The sequence below is a fragment of the Watersipora subatra genome, chromosome 4 (assembly GCF_963576615.1).
Source record: "Watersipora subatra chromosome 4, tzWatSuba1.1, whole genome shotgun sequence".
Lineage (NCBI taxonomy): Eukaryota > Metazoa > Bryozoa > Gymnolaemata > Cheilostomatida > Watersiporidae > Watersipora > Watersipora subatra.
The window spans coordinates 16,984,114-16,998,366 of record NC_088711.1 but is presented as its reverse complement, the minus strand read 5'-3'; the positions used below and the strand labels follow the sequence as shown (position 1 = coordinate 16,998,366).

Below are 14,253 nucleotides of genomic sequence, written 5' to 3'. Positions count from 1 at the left end.
ATCTTGTTTCAAATGAAGATTTGTTTTGAAATTTCAGGTTCAACCAATCTCGTGGATTTCTTTTAGCATATGAACAAACTCCTGTGAGAATCACAAACAGCATCTTTTTAATCACAGCCAAAGTTATAGCAAAAATCAGGACTGATATATGAAAATATATTTTCCAGATGCCAAAACGCGAGATCAAACCAGGGACCTTTAGATCTTCAGTCTAACACTCTCCCAACTGAGCTATTTCGGCTTCCTATTTTGCTCAAACGAGGTCTAGTACAAAGCTCGACGCTGTTGAAATTTGTGAAAAGATTTTAAGTTATTTAATCATTTTTTTCCAACAGTTGTTAGATTGTAAAGTAGATTACTGTTTTTTTAGAAAAATTATTAACCTTAAAATAAATATGTTATTCCCATTCGAAATCCAATTCTTAATACCAGTGCATCTTTTAGGCCGTGTAAAGTTTACGCACGATGAATGTTCCAAATAATTGCAACGTTGACTTTGTTGATTCATTCAGAGTGTAAATGAGGCTAGTGTGAGTTTTTTAGAATGAATTATTTTTTGTATATAATCAAGTTCTCGATTGAAACAATCAAATAATTATCTTGTTTCAAATCAAGAATTGTTTTGATTTTTCAGGTTCAACCAATCTCGTGGATTTCTTCTAGCATATGAACAAACTCCTGTGAGAATAACAAACAGCATCTTTTTAATCAGAGCCTAATACTAAATTTTCTGCGTTATTGCAAAAATCAGGACTGATATATGAAAACATATTTTCCAGATGCCAAAACCCAGGATCGAACCAGGGACCTTTAGATCTTCAGTCTAACGCTCTCCCAACTGAGCTATTTCGGCTTCCTATGTTACGCAAACGAGGTCTAGTACGAGGCTAGACGCTGTTGAAATTTGTGAAAAGAATTTAAGTTTTTTAATCATTTTTTCTAACAGTTGTTGCGATGAATAGGAGATTACTGTTTATTTAAACAAAACCCAAACTTTAGATTAACTATCTTATTCACTTTGGTAATCAAACTCATAAGATCAGTTCACTTTTGAGGCTGTGTAAATGTTATGAACCATGAAAGTTCCAATATATTTTAAAGAAAGCATTCGAGATTAATTTGGAATGTAAATGAGGCTAGTGCAAAGTTTTTAGACTGAATAATTCTCTGTATTGTATCAAGATTTCGATTAAAACAATAAAATAATTATCTTGTTTTATATGAAGATTTGTTTTGATTTTTCAGGTTCAACCAATTTCGTGGATTTCTTCTAGCACATGAACTAACTCCTGCGAGAATAACAAACAGCATCTTTTTAATAACAGCCTAATACTAAGTTTTCTGTGTTATAGCAAATTTCAGGACTGATATATGAAAATATATTTTCCAGATGCCGAAACCCGGGAGCGAACCAGGGACCTTTAGATCTTCAGTCTAAACGCTCTCCAACTGAGCTATTTCGGCTTCCTATTTTGCCCAAACGAGGTCTAGTACGAGGCTAGACGCTGTTGAAATTTGTGAAAAGAATTTAAGTTATTGATTCTTTTTTTCTAACAGTTGTTGGAGTGTCAAATAGATTGCTGTTTATTTAGAAAAATTATTAACCTTAAAATAAATATGTTATTCCCTTTCGAGATCCAATTCTTAATATCAGTGCATCTTTTTGGCCGCGTAAAGTTTACGCACGATGAATGTTTCAAATAATTGCAAAGTTGACTTTGTAATCATTCAGAGTGTAAATGAGGCTAGTGTGAGTTTTTTAGAATGAATAATTCTCTGTATTATATCAAGTTCTCGATTAAAACAATCAAATAATTATCTTGTTTCACGTGAAGATTTGTTTTGAACTTTCAGGTTCAACCTGTCTCGTCGATTTCTTCTAGTATATGAACAAACTCCTGTGAGATTAACAAACAGCATCTTTTTAATCATAGCCTCATACTAATCTATATCAAAGGATATTTTTCAGATACCAGAATTCAGTATTGAACCATGGATCTCTAGATCTTCCATCTAGCACTCTCCCAACTGAGCTATTTTGTATTCATAATTTCCACGAACGGGTTTTAGTATGAACTTCGACCATTTTGAAATTTGTGCAAAGATCTTGAGTTATTTAATCTTTTTTTTACAATAAATTTTGCGATTAAAAGTAGATTCATGATTTTTTAAACCAAATGCAAACCTTAGAATAATATCTTATTCACATTTGAGGTCCAATTAATACTATCAGGGCAAATTTTGGCTGTGTAAAGTTTATGCACCATGAAAGTTCCAAAACATTGCAAAGTTGACTTTGGTCATTCATTAGGAGTGTAAATGGGGCTAGCGCGAGTTTTTTAGAATGAATATTTCTTTGCATTATATCAAGTTCTCGATTTAAAAAAAACTCAATTATCCTGCTTGGAACTGTATTTTATGTATATATAGTAATCTATGCGCACGTGTATTATTTTCTAAGCCTATATCATTTACTCTTGTGTACTGCATGTAGTACCATTACTCAGTTCTATCTACAAGATTTGCCGTTTCATGGATTGCTGTCTCTGTGTTTTTACCTAGTGGTTATGTCATTCGTTATGTCATTCGTTATGTTATACCTATTATTCGTGTTATTCAAATACAAGTGGTCTTGGTGTCAAGTTAGCTGGTGGACTATACAAGGATAAAAGTATTTATCACAGAATCTTTATTGCATGAAACGAAGGGTTCAACCAATCCAGCGAGCTTTTTGTAGCATAAAAACAAACTACTGCGAGAATAACAAACATCATACTTTTAATCACAACCTAACACTGTTTTTTCTGTGTTGTAGCATAAATCAGGACTAACACATGAAAACATATTCTCCAAACTTCGAAACCTGGGGTTGAACCTGAGACCATTACATCTTCAGTCGCAATGAAAAGGAGATAACTGTTTATTTAAACCAAATAAAAACCTTACAATAACTATCTTATTTACTTTTGAAGTCAAATTCATATAATCAGTGCACCTTTGAGGTTTGTGGACTTTATGAGCCATGAAAGTTCCATAATATTTTAAAGACAGCATTCGTGATTCATTCGGAGTTTAAATGAGACTAGTGCAAGTTTTTTAGACCAAATAACGAGCCAATAACTCTTTGTATTATATCAAGATCTCGATTAAAACAGTAACATAAATATCTTGCTTCGTGTGGGAAAAGTGATTAGTTTAGCATTCATTGAGTTCATGCCGAGTCAAATCGGCCTAATCCATGCTGACCTATGATAGTTGCTTGCGTTGAGTCATAAGCTAAGGTTTTGCTCAACTCATAACGTGATGTTCTCTAGCTTTTGTAGAAGGCAGCCAGATTTGAATTACTACTCTTAATGATTAATTTGTCAATTATCTTGGTATTTTTTACTAGAGATTTCAGGTTAGTTGCATATGCTGTTTTGTTTTATTATACCGTGTTATATTGTTTCTTGTCACATTTCAGTTGATGTTCAGTACTTTCATTTGCTATTATACTGTAACTTTTCATATTTTATGCATTCACAATTATTTTGTTTGACAAGTTAGTATAAAAATGGTACTTAAATGTTGTTTCAGGTTTCACGGTACTCAATTAAGGTTGTAACCTGCATACTAACTTGTGAAGTCGCTTCGCAAATGATTCTATGCGTTAAATACAGTCAAGAGTTTCCATCAAAGTTTTACAATGAAACCAGTGAAACTTATTACAGTACCTATTACATACTTTAGTAAAACCTTCTTCTAATCAAAAGTGAGGACAATTGACAATCCAGTCAGCTATAGTGTAGACAACCCAAGAACTATTCCGGACCTATAAAGAAAATATATCATCCGTCCGCCATCATGTAAGCAACACAAAAGCTGTTTTGGACCTATGGAGAAAAGTTAACTCCAGTCAGCCACAGTGCAGACAACACAAGAGCTGTTCTAGACCTATAAAGAGAAGATAACGCCTGTCAGCCACAGTGTAGACAGCGCAAGAGCTGTTCTCGAACTACAAAAAAAAGTAACTTCACTCAGTCAACAGTGCAGATCGCGTAAGAGGTGTACCAGAAACATACATACCAGTCAAAGTGAAAAAACCACTTGAGCTGAACTACAAGCACTAAGATTAACTCATTCACGGTTTAGACATCAGGATCTATGCCTGCATTACAACTTAGCAAAGTCAACTGTGTGTATATGGATAGAACCATTCATTTAAACTAACATTTTACTAATATACAATTGGCCATTCTTGATTTAGGTATCATTACCGCACAGTTTTTTTTTTTACTTTGTTCTATTTGTACTTATATTTTCGCAACCTGTAGCTTGTGACCCACGTAGGCAATTTCTTTTTAAGCATTGCAATTTTTGGCCATTCACTTCAGCATGTCCGAGGTTGGGGTTGCTTCGGCGATGCCGTGTACTGACATCATTGATTGTGTGCATAATGGTATGTCAAGCATAGAATCAATAGATGACAGTAATGAAAACTTAACTTCTAGTGAAAAACAGGAAATTTCCAAATCAAATAATAATAGGGAATTCAATAGCAGTCTCACTTCTAGTGTACTCGGTGAAAGCATGTGCTTGAGACGAAAAGTAAAACTTTCCAAAATTGGGAGAGAAAGCCAAATTTCTGAGTTAAACCTGAAACTAACCAAGCAAATCATGGTTCAGTACAAACTTATCGATAAATTTCAGCCTACTGTAATTCAAGAAACTTCTACTGACACATGGTAGAAACTTGTGACAACGTTGATTCTAAAATTATTAAGACTTGTTATATGTATAGTAGCTCTACGTAACGCTGACATGTAATCAAATAAGATGATGGAGAAAATAAAACGCATGTATGATGGCCTTGTGATCACAGCTAATTCTCTGAAAGATTCAGTAGAGGAACACATGGAGACGCTGGAAGAATTGCAACTGGGGGAAGCTCAAAAGAAAATCGCTGAAGCCAACAGAGCAATAGAAGAACAGGCAAGGCTATTTGAGGAGATGGTAAGGGAGAGCGAATCTAACTCTAATTATCATTCAACATCCTCCATAATGTATAGCGTAGAACAAATTAACAGAGCTGTCAACCAAACAAAGGAACCTGATTTACATCTAATGAAGCAGACAGACACAACACAACCAGAACAGGAACAAGCACAATCATGCAGAGAAGTAGCTAGAGTTACTGAGCACATAGGTGTGGATGTTGAGAGCAGAAGAAACCCAACCAGTTTTTTACCAAAAAAGTCAAAAAGTACCATGTCTACTTCTGACACCACAAAATCAGAACTATAAATTGTAGAACAATCAGCAGCCTGCCTGACAGCAACGTGTAGAAGTTCACATAAATCAGTAGAACCCAGTGTATTTGAAGGAATTATCTTAGAATTCAATGATTGGGAAGTAGACCTGGATTCCTACTTTTTTGCGGAACTTACATAGGGTAGCCACAGACTTCAACATCTCAAAAGATTTCTGAAAGAAGAAGCCAAGATATGTGTTGAAGGAGATTTCAGCACAAACACAAATAAAGCCTATCTGGCAGCTAGAATGACTTAAAAAAGTCGATATGGAAATGAACAAAACATAGCTAGGTCTTTCAGAATGAAGCTGGACAAGTGGTCAAAAATTATTTCCAAAGAAGGACTAGGCATGAAAAGGCTCTAAAAAATGTTTGAGTCACTTAAGAAGTGCCATGCAGTCTGTTAAAGCGCTGCAAGTTCTCAATGATTGCATAGAAAATAAAAGGACGGTGGAAAAGCTTCTTGAGTGGCTAAGGCTTAAATGAATAAGAGTAGTAGCAAAAGCTGATTCGGCTAACAAAACTTATCCAGACTTCAAAGAATTTACAGAATTTATCAATAAAGAAGCCCACATCATGACACTTCCAATATCACAATCAATGATATCACTGAGTCATAAACCAAGCAAACATAATCAAAGTGATGAACCTAGCACAAAAACAAAGCCATTATAAGTTTTGCAGTTTCCATTGAACAAAAAATAGAATGTATTTGATGCAAATCAACTAACCACAACACTGCAGACTGTTACCGTCTCCAAAAAAGATCCAAACCAGAAAAAGAAGAACTCATTCGAAAGAATGGACTATGTTTCTAATGTTTAGAGCATGGCCACCGATCGAAGGATTGTGATAAGAAGATAAAATTTATGAAGTGTATAAAAGGACATGCCACGCAAATCACAACTTTTATTACCAGAATGGCGAGGCAACTTCAAACACTGATGAATTTAATCGGGCTGATGCTGAAACAAAACCACAAAAAGCAATGAATGCTCACAGTACCACTAAGGTACTGAAATGTCAAATAACAGAAGTGAAAAATTTAACAAGCATGGCTGTACCTGGTTATATCTCAGCAGGCACAGATTGTGAAATGCTAGTTTACGCTCTTTTTGACAACATGTCGGATGCATGTTATGTATCAAACGATGTAGTAGCAACATTAAAAGCGAAAACTAGTGAGACAGAGAAAAACGTCACTATACACACCATTAATAGACCAGTAATTGAAGACATCGAAATATTTGATGACATTATGCTATGCACATATTAATGCGTACAAGCGTGAATACATATATTGTGACAGAAATCAGTTACCCACTCAAGAAAAAGCTATTAGACTAGACCACCTAAAACACATAGCAACAAAATTCCCACCCTTGATGGACCTACCAGTTGGACTTCTAATAGAAATGAACTCTACAGAAGTAATTCAGCCTTTAGAAACAAGACCTGCAGTCAATGGAAAAATGGGCAAAGCCTATGGAGTAAGAACGCTATTTGGATGGACTATGTGTGGCGGTACACCAGAAGCCATCTACAAACCTAGAAAAACAGCTTATAAAGCAGACACGTCTAAAGATGTATGGTTGCTAAATATCCTGGAAAGAAACTTCCAAGACACCAATGAGGATTCTTGCTCATCTCAAAATGATGTCAAATTTACGAAATTTTTAGAGACATCATATCAGTAAAATGCAGCTAAAAAATATGTCATGCCTTTGCTATTCAAATCAATATTGCCTATGTTACCCAATAACAAGAGACAAGCTGAACGTCGTCTACACATTTTACTGAAAAGTTCTCCAAAGATTCAGAATAAAAATGCTAATACACAACATCTATGGACAACCTGGTCAAGGCAGGGCATGCTGAAGAGGCAACATTGGCTGCTGCGGAGGTATGGTACATACCTCATTTCGGTGTCAAACATAAACAGAAATGAAAACTTGGAGTGGTCTTTGATGCTAGTTTCAAGTTTGATGGAGTCTCATTAAATGACATGTTGTTACCTGAACCCGATCACATCAATTCTTTACTTGGCATACTAATCAGATATTGACGAGAGCCTGTAGCAATAACATGCGACATTCAGTAAATGTACTACAACTTTCTGGTAGTTCCGGAGCACAGAGACTACTTGCAATTTCTGTGGATGAATGATGGGGGTGAGGTCAAAGAGTTTAAAATGAATGTTTTCCTGTTTGGTGCAACATCATCACCAGGTGTGGCAACCTTTGGATTATGAAAGTTAGCCAATAACTAAAAATTCCTTTCACCACTTGCCTCAAAGTTCCTACAGAATTAATTCTATGTCGACGATGGCGTAACAAGCGTTGCTACTGCTGAAGATTTTAAAGGCCTAATCACAGCTTCAAGAGAAATGTGCTCAAGAGGGAACATAAGTCTACACAAACTTCTCTCTAATAACAAGGAAGTACTAGCCACAGTACCTATTTCTAAGCGTGGTGTATCTACTAAAGCTATAGACTTACTCACTTAAACACTTCCTATTGAACGAATGCTTGGAATGAAATGGTGCTTAGAGACTGGCACCTTTCACTTTGGCATCCCAGATTTACAAAACAAACCATCAGCTAAAATAGGCGCGCTCTCTACCATAGCTCAAATTTATGACCCTGTGGGGCTCATTTCACCTTTAGTTTTAAAAGGAAACCAAGTTTCCCAGAGAGTAGTTGCCTCAGAACAACTATGGGACCAACTCATGTGCCCAAATGACAAACAAAAATGGGAAGATTAGAGAGCTGAAATAACTAATCTAACAGCATTGAGCATACCACAATGTTTCAAAACAGAAACCAACATAGTGAGCACTGAATTGCATCACTTCAGCGATGCAAGTCTGAATGGTTATGATGGTTGCTCATATATTAAACAGGTTAATGACAAAGGAAAATTTTTGTGCAACCTGATCTTAGCCAAATCACAAGTAGCCCCACTAAAAAAGCCCACTATTCCTATGCTTGAGTAGAAGGGAGCTGTAATTGCAACTTGCCTCGCCAATGTGCTAGGGAAGGAACTGAAGCTTAATGTAGACAAAGAGACTTTCTGGAGTGATTCTCAAATAGTGCTTGGATACATATCCAATGATGTCACAAAGTTTCATCGGTATGTTTCCAACAGGGTAAGTGAAGTTAGGAAGACAACTGAACCCAAACAATGGAATTATGTTCTGACAGAATTCAATCCAGAAGACATAGTTTAGCATGGAATAAGCGCCAAAGAAATCATTGATAACGACATACAGATGAAAGCCTTGGTGAAATGAGCCTCCCTTCCTCAAAGACCCTAATGCACTAGATTTCATTAAGAAAAATCGGGTCAACATAATCATCAATGAGTCTGCCCCAGAAGAAGCGACTAGTTACCATGGTACTTTCAATACACAGAGCAAGAAAAAAGGAAGAAGCTAGTGCACAGCATAGCATTGTTGAGAAGCTTTATCAAACAGAAACAGTGGACGCATAAAGAGTTGGACACCAATGATCTGAAAGAGGCTGAAGTGCTTGTCTTAAAGATGGCACAGGCAGAGAGTTATCCTATGAAGAAGAAGGAAAAGTCTCTCATCAAGCTCAACCCTAAGATTGATGATTAGGGTATAGTTCGTGTTGGTGGGAGAGCCAGTGCTTCCACATTGAGTTATCAGCAGAATTACCATATCATCATTCCTAAAGACTCTCACCTCGCATATCTTTTGACAGTGCATTACCATAAGCAAATATCCCATTTAGGAAGGAGAAGGACACTCGCAGCAATTAGAGATGCTGGAATATTGGTGGTAAATGGAACTGGTGTGGTAAAGTGGGCGCTTAAGCAGTGTGTAGGCTGTGTTAGACTGAGAAAGGCATCAGACACACAACTTATGGGAGAACTCCCAAAGAAAGAATGGAGGCTACTCCTCCATTCACAAACATTGGAATCGACGCCTTTGGACCTTATTACGTGAAGGACAGTCGCACAGAGCTGAAAAATGGGGACTTCTGATAACCTATCTCTACTCTAGAACAGTTCTTATAGAAGTCTTAGACGACATGAGCGTAGGCACTTTAATACAAGCCCTGAGATGCTTTATGGCCTTGAGAAGGCCCGTTCAATCAATATACTGTGACCATGGAACTAATTTCGTTGGAGCAAAGAATGAGATTGAAAAGCATTTAGAGATAACCAGTAAGGAAACTAAGCAATATTTGCTAGAGAACCGCATTCATTTCAAATTCAACTCACCTGAGACAAGTCATCAAGGTGGAGCCATGGAAAGAATGATTCGTTCGGTTAGAGCAGTACTCAATGCAATGACCTTCAAGCTGAAAAACAAACTACACACCAAAACCCTAAGAACTTTTTTTTACGAAGTAGGGAATATCATCAACAGTAGGCCCCCGACAGCCACCTCGACAAGCGATCCCAAGGATCATGTGATTACACCTAATCTTATCTTGACCATGAAAAGTCAATCATTACTGGCACCGCCACCTAGAAACTTCACAGAAGATGATTTGTATAGCAGCAAACGGCGGAAGATAGCCCAAGCAGCAGAGGAGTTTTGGAAACATGGAAAACTGAATATTTAAACAGCATAAAAATTTGTCAGAAATGGACAAGGACGAGACCAAATGTCAAAGAAGGAGACATCGTAATTTTCAAAGACAACTAGACAGCTAGCAATGATTGGAAGCTAGGTAGAGTGACCAAAACTATTGCAGGCTCAGACGGCTTGGTGCGCAACCTAAAAATCAAAATGGGGAACTAATTTCTTAATAAATGGTTACCCATGTACCCACCAACCCACCAACAGAGGTCAGTACACAGTGTAGTAGTTTTGCTGAGTACTTAGATTAGCAGCTATTAATCATGTAGGACTATTCATTATCAATTATTTAGTGTGAATTATTCAACAATTAATAAACCAAAAACAAATTACAGAACAACAAAAAACTACATATTACCATAAATTCAAAAAATTTAGATGGAAATGTAGGAAAAGTTTATTAGTTTAGCATTCCTGGAGTTCATGCCGAGTCAAATTGACCTAATCCATGCTGACCAATGTTAGTTGCCGGCGTTGAGTCATAAGCTAAGGTTGTGCTTAACTTATGGCGTGACGTTTCTCTAGCTTTTATAGAGGGCAGCCAGATTTGAATTATTACTCTTAAGTAGTAAGTTGTCAATTGCCATGGGATAATTTACTAGAGATTACAGGTTAGTTGCATATGCTGTTTTATTTTATTATACCATGTTATATTTTTTCTTGTCACATGTCAGTTGATGTTCAATACTTTTACTTGCTATCATACTGTAACTTTTCATATTTTATTGCATTCATAATTATTGTGCTTAATAAAGTTGGTATAAAAATGATACTGAAATTTTAGTTCAGGTTTCAATAAAGGTTGTAACCTGCATACTAACCAGTGAGGCCACCTCATATATGATCCTATGCATTAAATCAAGTTAAGAGTTTTCATTAAAACTCTATAATGAAACCAGTGAACTCGACAGTATCAAAAACTCTACGCTTCGAATGAAGCTTTGCTTTTAACTTTCAGGGTTCATCCAGTCCCGAAGGTTTCTTCTAGCATAAAAGCAAATTAATGAGAGAATAACAAACAGCATATATTTAATCACAGCCTAACACTAATTTTTTCTATGTTGTAGCAAAATGCAGGAATAATATATGAAAACAAATTTTCCAGATGACAAAACCCCAGATTGAACCAGGGACCTATAGATCTACAGTCTAACGCTCTCCTAACTGAGCTACATCAGCTGCCTACTTCGCACAAACAAGTTTTAGTGAGAAGTCTGACGCTTTTAAAGTTTGTGAAAATAATGTGAGCTTTATAACCATTGTTTTATACTTGTGATGGAAATGCATACTACTGCTAAGTCAAACTAGATGAAAGCCTAGGAAAAAATTTCTTATTCACCTTTGAAACCCAATTCGTTATATTAGTGCACCTTTTAAACCGTGTAAAGTTTATGCACCATGAAAGCTCCAAATAATTGCAAAGTTGACTTTAGAGATTCATTCGGAATTTAAATGAGGTTAGTGCGAGTTTTTTAGAACTAATCATTCTCTGTATTATATCAAATTCTCGATTAAAACAATAAAATAATTATCTTGCTTCAAATGAAGCTTTATTTTGAACTTTCAGGTTCAACCAATCTCGAAGATTTCTTATAGCATATGAACAAACTCTTGAGAGAATAACAAACAGCATCTTTTTAATCACAGCCTAATACTAATTTTTCTGTGTTATAGCAAAAATCAGGACTGATATATGAAAATATATTTTCCAGATGCCGAAACCCGGGATTTAATCAGGGACCTTTAGATCTCCAGTCGAACGCTCTCCCAACTGACTTACTGTGGATACTTTATTTACCAAGTTTTAGTGTGAAACCTGACGCCTTTGAAGTTTGTGAAAAATATTCTGAGCTGTTTAACCGTTTTTTCACGAATTGTGCAATGAAAACGTATATCCCTCCTACTTTCAACTTGTTGGCCAACACTTTAATGAAATTTCACCCAGACTGTGGTGCTAAATGTTGCAGCCTATGCCAATCTCATTGACCTTGTAATTGATTCATGTTCTGTGTTTTTGAAAGCTGCTGGGGGTTCGCGGTGTATTGCCATGGTGTTTTCCTGCTTTAAAGATGGTTCTCGTCCAGGAAGTTGTGAAGCCACAGATAGGAGCACAGTTATGAAAAATTGATTGTAGAAGAGTTCTTTTTTACAACCCTTATCCTTTGAAAAAAATTTCTGTAAAGGTTTCTTCAATAAATACAAAAGTAAACCTGGTGTGGTGGAATCTAGCTGGTTTTGCCTCGACGCGGTGTGGCGACTTCTGGTTATGAGACAGAGAAATTTAACTCCGACGGCAATTCAATATGGGCCCAGCCTACTCATTACATTCATAAAAAAGAGGCAGATGCAGATCAAAAAGACCACCTTTGCGCCCTGCTTATATTTGACATGTCATATATTACTATGCGCAAATATACATATATCTATCTCGAACGCAACCTTGCAGTTGATCGAGATTTGGTGGTTGTGCGCAGTCATGGACTCTTTCCAGCCTCATTCATGCTTAGACACTTTGAATGTCGTTAGTGATATACACTTGCATCTTGTAATTTTATATATGGCCACTCAAATCATGTTTTATAACAAACAAAAAAATTTTAAAATGAGTTTTATTTAACATGGAACCTTACAAACTGTTAGATGTAAAATGATATATTGTTGTAAATGTACACAGATTATGTAATCAAATCAGTGATACAAACATAAAAAGCAGTAAACATTGAATCATTAAGTTTTGCCGAACTCTACCATGACCAGCATGAATTGACCATCTTTTGTCTACTAACTTTTTATAGCACATTAATGGATCCTAAGTTACCTTCTAATATATAGCCATTTTAAACCAGTATATTACACTGGTGATATAGCAATTCAGTTGGCTAAATTGCAAGATTGGCTTAGAGTCGCTGATGTGAAATGACTCGACTAAGGAAGTGTTACTCTGTAATGCTCTTTATTTTCCAAACATAATAGTCAAAACACACCGTGAAGTCTGCAATAGAACAAGTAGCACTAAGCGAAATGCTCACATGAGCTATAATAGCAAATGAAAACTGCATGTATAAATGAGACATAAATGCAACTGTGACAATTATATAACAGCAATTACAGAGTAAATAATTCAAAGGTAAAGCATCAAATATAATATACAAAATGTAACATACCTTTTGCCTCCTTAGCATTTAGCTTTGAACAAATGGTTAGACTTTAACTTTGCGTAGCATACGTATTGACAATAAAATGATAAAGCATAAATTTCTAAAGAGAATTGCATCAGGTCTGATGCAATTCTCTTTAGAAAACTTGCAATGCATCAGGTCTGATGCATTGCAAGTTTCTAACTGATTGAGCAGCCTGAAAGTATCGCCGGCATCAAAATGGGACACAGGTGCTGTCGCGCTCCTACTGGCCCTACCAGAAAAGGTCCCACGCCAGAGCACCAATCAAAAGTGGGCTATTCGGAAGACCAGAGGAAGCAAGAGCCCAGCAACGGCTGGTCAAGCAAACACCAACTGCCCACCTCTATGACCTGACAAGAACTCATTTCTGACCACAATATACTGAACTAATTGCATGTATGTGAACACATTTTATTGTTCTAAATTTTATATATATATATATATATATATATATATATATATATATATGGGCGCAATAACACCGGCGCATAAAATGTGGCTTGCCCAAATACCAACAGCAATCAACTCAGGGGAGTTGCAGAAAAGTGCGCTATTGGGAACCGCTAAGATCTTGAGGCCAGTGCTCAAACTCCCAGGTCTCTGGTAGGAGACCCGAGTTAGAGCAGACCACCCATACGGGGTATCCGGGGTGAGGAAACAATTTTTTATATATATACATGTATATATATATACATGTATGTATATATATATATAATATATATAAATTACATATACACATACGCCCTGTAAGCTACTGTCAGACTAGTCTGAATAAATAAGTGGTGTAGTATTCGTTTCAAAACTTTCAATTAGAATTCGTATATTATTACATTTCTCATCTTTTCGTTCTACCCATAACGCTCAATCATATTCCATCAAACTGTCCATTGTATCAATAACAGTGTAATACGTTGAGAACAAATAGTTTAATTGTAATCCTACTAACCAGTTCAATCATTTAATTTTCACACTCTATAGCTTTTGCTCTCTGCTTTTTGGCTTATTATGAGTATCACTTCAAATAAAAAGCATCCTAAGAAATTTCAATAGCAGGTTTAAACCATACATTGAATTGATGTGTTCTGCTCTGAAAGGCAGTTTAGGGCCAACCTTGTTGGCTACATACTAGTTTCTTTGTGCTTTGTCTAGCTGTATGTTTGGGTCTTACATAA

The 14,253-nt window shown here is 36.2% G+C and overlaps 3 non-coding genes across 3 annotated transcripts; all 3 read right to left on the bottom strand.

The window, feature by feature from the left end:
• Window positions 1-168: 168 nt before the first annotated feature.
• Window positions 169-241, bottom strand: Trnaf-gaa (transfer RNA phenylalanine (anticodon GAA)). The gene has a single exon. It is a non-coding gene; the product is annotated as a tRNA-Phe (tRNA).
• A 539-nt stretch (window positions 242-780) lies between these two features.
• Window positions 781-853, bottom strand: Trnaf-gaa (transfer RNA phenylalanine (anticodon GAA)). The gene has a single exon. It is a non-coding gene; the product is annotated as a tRNA-Phe (tRNA).
• A 538-nt stretch (window positions 854-1,391) lies between these two features.
• On the bottom strand, window positions 1,392-1,464 carry Trnaf-gaa (transfer RNA phenylalanine (anticodon GAA)). Its single transcript has one exon. It is a non-coding gene; the product is annotated as a tRNA-Phe (tRNA).
• Between the last annotated feature and the right edge of the window lie 12,789 nt (window positions 1,465-14,253).